At 45.1% G+C, this 7335-nt stretch overlaps 1 long non-coding RNA gene across 1 annotated transcript; it reads left to right on the top strand.

Annotated features, from left to right (window-relative positions):
- The first annotated feature begins 21 nt into the window (after window positions 1-21).
- Window positions 22-2948, top strand: LOC123617577 (uncharacterized). Its single transcript, XR_006725741.2, has 2 exons — window positions 22-359; window positions 487-2948. It is a non-coding gene; the product is annotated as an uncharacterized LOC123617577 (long non-coding RNA).
- Window positions 2949-7335: the final 4387 nt, after the last annotated feature.

Raw genomic sequence — 7335 nt, 5'->3', positions numbered from 1 at the left:
TAAGACGGGCACTGGAGGTGGCTGGTCGCGGCCGGCGTCTGCCGGGAGGGCTCTGTGCGCTCGGTTCTCCCGGGAGGCTCGTTGTTCTCGCTCCTGCCGCCCAGGCCGCCGCGCCTCCCTAGACCCTTTCTCCGCTTGTCCTCTAGCCAGTCCCCAGGATCCTCATGTCGCGCCTTGCGCGCCCCCACCGCTTGTCCGAGCCCCGGCACCCCCCGCGGGATGATGACCACAGCCTCTTACCGGCCTTCAGTCCCCAGGCTCGCGCTGACGCCGGCACGTGGCTGTTCTCTGAAAACCCTGCAAAGCTTGACACTTAAATGAAGTTGTGAAAGTATTTGGAGAGAGTATTAGAAAGTGATGTAAGGAGACCTCCCGGTTGGGAGAGCAAATTGACAAGTCCTTGAGTTTGTTTGGAGGCACTGCGGGCTTGAGATTTGGGGTCCTGATATGACTGAAACTAGTCAACCCTGTTGTGTTTTTCTCCAGCCACGTCCAGCCGCTTGGAGCGGGCAGTGAGTTGGTGTTCTGTGGGAGCGCAACAAAGGGTAAAGGCAAGGGAATGGCGATGCTCCACCACGGATTCAGAACTGGATGAGATGAGAAATGAGTACACGAGAGGTACTGCGGAAAGGTACTGTGTGCGCTGAATTGGAGGTGCCAGTGCAGTGGAAGAAATGTCACCAGAGCCAAACGCTGGTAGAGCAGGGTCCCAGAAATAGGGCATGGAGGTGGCCACTTCGTATATATCTGTAGGCTAGGTGGAACTATAGTCACGGGTAGAAGACAGTCTCCCTGTTGGAGAAGGAGAAACTCAGAAGCCAGGGCGGTAGGGGACCACTGTCACTGATACCGAACTGTCCTATCATTGCTCCTGATGTTTTTCATGGAGAAAAAGGCTGAGAACCAGGTACTCAGTATTTAAGGACCTTTCACCCCGATGTGTTGGAGGGAGAATGCATGACTGCAACAAGGAAGCACTTACTTGGAAGAACTTACGGGTTTGAGGGATGAATGAGGAGGAATGAGGATATCCTCCCCTTCTGCTCTGTGTTTTTGAATATATGCGTAACGAAAGTTCTGGAGGACATGCACTAGAATGTTGCAGTGGGACAGGGGGCATTTATGGGTGGTAGGGTTAGGGGTGCTTCTAATGCCCTTTATACTTTTTAAAAATTCCTTGACTTTGTATCTTATGACGCACATAAATTTAACCTTCCACACAATAAATTATAGAACTCTTTACATTTCGAAAAAAAGACCCTGCTGTGGCTTCCCCAGTGGGCTCACACATTAGCCTGAATTAAAAGACATTGTAGTCTGACCATACCAATACTATATGAAGCTCTCCTCCTCAACTCTCCACACTCCCTGTTTAGAACTTAATGGCCCACCAACTGAAAGCTGTTTGTCCCATGCCTTTTTAAACTCTAAGTATGCGGCCCCCATGCTTCAAGTCTTAGCCCAGTCACTGAGACTCAGATAGATGTCACGAACTTCGGGAAAGCTTACTCACTGTCCTCCCCTCCCACGGGCCTTCTGTGCTCCCAGTACCACACCCAACTTGCTCTCATGGCTCTGAGCATTATTTCTAGCCCTCTGTGCACCTCTGCCCCACTGATTCACAGACTGAGCTCTAAAGGGCTAGGGCCCCCATTGCCCCCCTCCTGGCCTTCTGTCTAATGCATTTAGAAATGTCCCTGTGGAAGCACTCACTGAGTGCACATCAGGCAGAGACATGAGCAAGAAGGTGCGAAGGCGGAGGCAGGGCTCTCTGCACAGTCCATGCTCGTGCTGCCAAGACCTGGGGTACTGAAGCTCTCTGGCCACCATCTGTTTGAGGTCCAACTTTATACTTCCGTCATGGTGTGGGAACCCCAAGCTAAAATAACAAAAAAAATGTAACTAGTCTCGGACCATTGGGATCCCCAGGGACCCCTATAAATAAGACCCAGTATTCCCCTCAGGAACTTCCATCATCTGGGGCACATGCCTTCCAACAGAAACAACAACCCTCTGTCAACAAGTATTCCCAGTAAAAGATTGAAAACCCAATGAGCTGCCATGAGGGTAACATGCAGATTCAACAAGCAGGATAATTAGTTCTTCAAGATCTGGAGATGATAGAACAACCTGAGATGGAGAGGTCAAACAATTTTTAACAGCTTTGGTGAGATATGATAACCATCCAATAAACCACATGTTGAAAGTGTGCAGTTCAACAAGTTTTGACATCTGTGTATATGCATGAAACAACAGAAACAGTCAGGATAACATCACCCTCAGAACTTCCTTCATGCTCCTTTGTAATTCCTCCCTGTGCTCCCCTCCACCTGCCCACCCTCATCTGACCAGGTGACCACTGATCTGCTTCCTGCTGTTATAGATGAGTTTAGATTTTCTAGAATTTTATATAAATGGATGTGGAGAAACTGTAACACTGCTCCTGGAAATGTAAAACAGTACATCTGCTTTGAAAGTAATTTGGCTGTTTCTTAAAATTTAAACATATGCCTAAACATGATCCAGTCATCCTACTCCCAGGCATTAACCCAAGAGAAAAGAATATGTCCCTACGGAGACTCATATGCAAAGGCTCACAACAGCCTGTTTGTAATAGCTAAAAACTGAGAACAACCCAAACGTCCATGAACAGGGGAATGAATAAACAAAATGGGGAATACCCATACAATGGAATAGTATTCAGCAACAAAAATGAACCAACAGTTGACACATGCAACATTATGGCTGAATCTCAAATTATGCTGAGTGACGGGAGCCAGGTTAGGATTAGCAGTTTCCAGCACTTGATATGATTAGTCTTTTTAGTTTTAGACACTTTTAAGAGATGGTATCTCAATGTGTTTTTAATGTTTATTTACCTAACAGATAACGAAACTGAACATAGTTTCATGTGCTTATGTGCCTTCGCTGCATGTTCTTTGATGAAGTATCTGAATCATTTGTGCATTTATTGCTGTGTTGTTATTAAGTCTCTATTTTTTTCCCCATACTTGTGATTTATAAATGTTTTCTCCCTGCAGCTTTTCTTATTCTCTTGTCACTGCCCTTTGAAAGGCAGAAGTTCTTAAGTTTGAAAAAGTACAATTTATCAGTCTGTTCTTTTATAGATTGCGCTAAGAAATCTGGTATGAAAAGTACATTGGATGGGATTAATGGTAGACTAGACTTTGAAGAAAAGTTTAGTGAAACTGAAGACGTACAAATAGAAAGCATAAATAAAACAAAAGTGAAACAAAATGAAACAGAAAAAAAGGGATAGGAAAAATAAACAGCATCAGTGAGCTGTGGGCCAGCCTCCAGGGGCTACTGTATGTGTGATCAGAGTCCCCAGAGAGTGGGTTTGCACTCTGGCTGGTTGTTGAGTCCCTGCTCCTGGCCCTGCTTGAACCCTGGGGAGTTTTGCCTCTAATCCTTTTTGTTGGTGCTTTTCTTGGCCTCATGACACTCTCACTCTCTTTCTCTCTTTCTATCTTTCTCTCTCTCTCCCTCTCTCCCTCTCTCTCTCTCTCTCTCTTTCACACACACACACACACACACACACACTCACACATGTCAGTCCTGAGCTACAGATCATCATGCCCTCTTCCTTCTTCAGTTCTGCCCCACAAACTCCAGCCACCTTGGCCTCCCTGTCCTCCCAGATCCTTCCACTCAAGTCAGGAGATTACAGGGCTCTGCTGAGTCCCTCCACCTTGCTCTGCATCCTGAAAACAATCCAGACAGTCAGCTGGAGCAGTCACAGAGCTCAGCTCATTTCTCTCCTTCCTTTCAGGGTCATGGCCCTTCATTACCTTCTGGCCAAAGTATTTAGAACTGTTTCACACATTTTGTAGTTTTTTTTTTAGTTGTTTCCGGTGAGAGGGTAATTCTGGTCCCTGTTACTTCATCTTGACTGGAACCAGATGTCCCACTAAGTCAATTTTAAAGAGAGTGAGCTATGGAAACTCACTCTACAGATATTAAGATATTAAGAGGTTATAATAATAAAGATAATATAGTACCATTGTAGGAGAAGACAAACAGACCTATGGAAGACAACAGCCCCTAAACAGACCCATGTACACATGAAAATGTGGTATATTATGTAGGGGCACTGTGTACTGGAAAAGGGTTAATTGTCTCTGCAGACTGTTGGGAAAGTTAGCTCAGTGTGTTGATGTAGAGTTGGATCCCTGCCTCACACCATATACAAAGGTGATCTCTAGATAGATTAAAGACGTAAATATGAAATATAAAATCATAAAGCCAATCAAAAAATTTAGTGGGGAATATTTGTGTATTCTCTGGGTGTGCAAGGATTGCTTAAGCCCAAAAAAATGCATACAGCATAGAGAAAAATAGATAGGTCTGATGTTATCAAGATCAAGGTTTTCTTTTCAACAAAGGACACTATTGACAATCTTAACAGTATATGAGGAAATATTTGCAACATCTGCGCAGTCAAAGGTATGTATCCAGAACTGTGCTGTTCAATACAGTACCCTCCAAACATATGTGACTATGTAAACTTGTTTTTACACCACATTAACAAATTGAAGAATAAAAACCATATGATCATCTCAAAAGATACAGAAAAAGCTTTTGATAAATTCAATATCCATTTATGATTAAAAACTCTCCAGAAAGTGTGCATAGAGGGAACATACCTCAACATAATAAAAGCCATTTATGACAAATCTACAGCTAACATCATACTCAACGGTGAAAAGCTGAGAGCATTTCCTCCAAGATGAGGAACAAGACAATGATGCCCACTCTCGCCACTTAGATTCAGCATAGTTTTGGAAGTCCTAGCCACAGCAATCAGAGAAGAAAAGTAAATAAAAGGAAACCAAATTGGGAAAGAAGTGAAACTATAACTGTTTGCAGATGACATGATACTCACTATACACAGAAAACCTACAGATGCTCCCAGAAAACTACTAGAGCTCATCAGTGAATTTGGTAAAGTTGCAGGGTACAAAATTAATACACAGATCAGTTGCATTTCTATACACTAACAACAAAATATCAGGAAAAAATTAAGGAAACAACCCTATTTGCCATCACATCCAAAAGAATAAAATGCCTAGGAATAAACCCCCCTAAGGGGGCAAAAGCCCTGTACTCCAAAAACTACAAGACACTGGTGAAAGAAACTGAAGATGACACAAACAGATGGAAAGATACACTGTGTTCTTGGATTGGAAGAATCAACACCGTTAAAATGACCACGCTACCCAAGGCAATATACAGATTCAGTGCAATCCCTATCACATTACCAATGACATTTTTCACAGAACTGGAACAAAAATATTAAAATTTGTATGGAATCACAAAAGACCCTGAATAGCCAAAACAACCTTGAGAAAGAAGAGCAGAGCTGGGGAACTCATGTTTCCTGACTTCAGACTATACTACAAAGCTACAGTAATCAAAACAGTATGGTACTGGCACAAACACAGATACATAGATCAATGCAACAGAATAGAGTCCAGAAATAAACACACACACTCATGGTCAATTAATCTATGACAAAGGAGGCAAGAATATACAGTAGAGCAAAGACAGTCTCTTCAACAAGTGGTGCTGGGACAACTGGACAGCTACCTGTAAAAGAATGACATTAGAGTATTCTCTAACACCATATACAAAAATAAACTCAAAATGAATTAAAGACTTAAGTAAAAGAGAGGAGAAGGCCACATGACAGAGGTGTACTTGGAGACTGGAGTGACGCATCCACGAGGCAACGAACCCCGAATATCAAGGTGAGTTACTGCCACACAGTCAGCAGATTGGCAAAGCCTAGAAAACTGAATGATAACACCATATCTGTAAGAAGTTGGGGAGATAAAAAGCTACCTGCATTGCTGGTAGGAGTGTTAACTGATTTAGCCACTAAGAACAAATTGATAATATTGGCGAAATGAGGTATGCACACCCCTAAGATCCATCACCTCTCACCTAGAGAAATTCTCACTCAGAAATTCTCACACTCTGAGGAGTGTGTATGAGGGTTTCCATGGAAACATTGTGATTAGTGTTGCAGCTACCTGTGCTCTTCCAGGGGTGAGGACAGGTCAGCATACAGCATGCATGCACTAGAAATCTCATGCAATGAACAGAAATGACTAAGTATTTGTACATGCTGCAACGTGGGTAAATCTCAAAGACACAGTGCTGAGCAAAACTAAAAAAGATCAACAGCGCACCATTGGAGTGGCTGCCAGTGAGGGAAGAAGGGAACAGGCGTTGGGAGAGTTTGTCACATGGAATCCATACTGAGCAGGACAGAGACACGTGGGGCAAAGGAAGAGAGAGTCCAGATAAAAGTTGGGAAGGGGGAGGGAAAGCAGGTTGCAGACGTGTGAGGCCACATGATTAACAGTGGTTAACAGCAGAACTGGGAAGTTCAGGACGCCAGATCAGCCCAGCCACTCCCTACCTAGGAGTGAGGGAAACCCAGCAATTGACTCCCACCCACACTTACCAAAAGGGGAAGAAGAGAATACGAAACATCCTTGCAGATAAGAAGACGTGCCAGAAAGACATGCCCAGAAACAAACACTTTGAGTATCTCATCGTAAGCTAGAGTTAGGAAAGTGTTAAAAGTTATGAGAGACCACCCTGCATCAGAAATGGGGAAGTTTTTTCCTGAGATCGTTGGGAGAAAAATTAAGATTTGAAAAGACAGCTGATACAACTTAGAAGTTAAATAACAGGTTTCTAAAAGAGGGGGAATCGGGGACTTTGGAAGAAAGAGGAGCTCGTGTGGCCCTTATGTTCCTGCCTTCACAAGTCCCAGCCTGATCCTCTCCCTGGTGTGGGCACTGCCTCCTGTCGGCCAGTGCTAATGGAGGGCACCGTCCAGTCCCCGGAGAGATGTGGTAAGGATGGCGGAGGCTCTGGGTCCCAGGGACCCAGGACTCACTTCACTCAGCCTCAAGTGGCCAACTGCTCACCCCCCGGGCCGGGGTCTGCAGCAGCAGCCTGGCTGTCCTCAAAGACCAGATCCAAGAGCCTGGTCCCCCAAACCTTAGATCACCGGGGAAATGCCAGCCCCACAAACCTGCCCCCAGTGGAGAAATGTTTCCTCCATCACCCTTGTCCCTGCCTGCATTTCTGAGTGACCCCCCCACCCCCACCCAGCGTAGCAGCCCCAGGAGTGTGAGGTCCTCACAGGCTAGCACTGATGAACAAGGCTTCACCTAAGGGGCCTGATGTCTGGCAGACCAGGGGAGCGAGAGCTGCCCAGGAGAGGGCCGCGGGGAGGGGCCTGGGTGGGCAGGTCTGCACTCTGCCTCCTGGTGTCACTGCTCAGTGCAGAGCCAG

This window comes from Camelus bactrianus, chromosome 13 (assembly GCF_048773025.1).
Source record: "Camelus bactrianus isolate YW-2024 breed Bactrian camel chromosome 13, ASM4877302v1, whole genome shotgun sequence".
NCBI classification, from domain to species: domain Eukaryota; kingdom Metazoa; phylum Chordata; class Mammalia; order Artiodactyla; family Camelidae; genus Camelus; species Camelus bactrianus.
Note: the sequence above shows the minus strand (reverse complement) of the source record. Positions and strands in the feature narration are given on the sequence as shown.